The sequence below is a fragment of the Orycteropus afer genome, unplaced genomic scaffold (genome assembly GCF_000298275.1).
Source record: "Orycteropus afer afer isolate SDZICR_OR568_19922 unplaced genomic scaffold, OryAfe1.0 scaffold00151, whole genome shotgun sequence".
In the NCBI taxonomy this organism is placed as follows: Eukaryota; Metazoa; Chordata; class Mammalia; order Tubulidentata; family Orycteropodidae; genus Orycteropus; species Orycteropus afer.
The window spans coordinates 516252-516781 of record NW_006921738.1 but is presented as its reverse complement, the minus strand read 5'-3'; positions in this window follow the sequence as shown (position 1 = coordinate 516781).

Here is a 530-nt window from a genome sequence, read left to right as displayed (position 1 = left end):
GTATACCATCCAATCTGCAGCCTATGTGACTTTGAGACCAGAAGAACTAGATGGTGCCCGGCTACCACTGTCATCCACTTGGAAGGGGATCTGTCTAGGAGATCCTTCATAGAGAGGAATAACAATGTGGAACAAAATTCAAAATCATTTGGAGGAAAAAAAATGGGGGACCAGCTTTGCTGGTCTGATAGAGCCTGGTGGAACCACTGAGACTATGGCCCCTATCTGCCCTTCGGGTCTGGAATTGAACCCATACCTGTGGTTTCCAGCCAAACAAAAGACAGTCATGTGAGTTGAACATTTACCTCAAGTAGATACACACCTTGGAGAGTAATCATGGGAGTAAGAAGGTCTGCTTATACACAGGGAGACAGCTCAGGGGGCAGGAGTCCATGGAGGGATGGACACTGGGAAGAGGTAACTATGGGGAGGAGGTGAGAGGGAAGCTGTTGCATTGTGGTAAACTGTGGTCAATGTCATGAGACAAAGTGTATGTGAACTGCTGTATGGAAAGTGAATTTGCTCTGTAA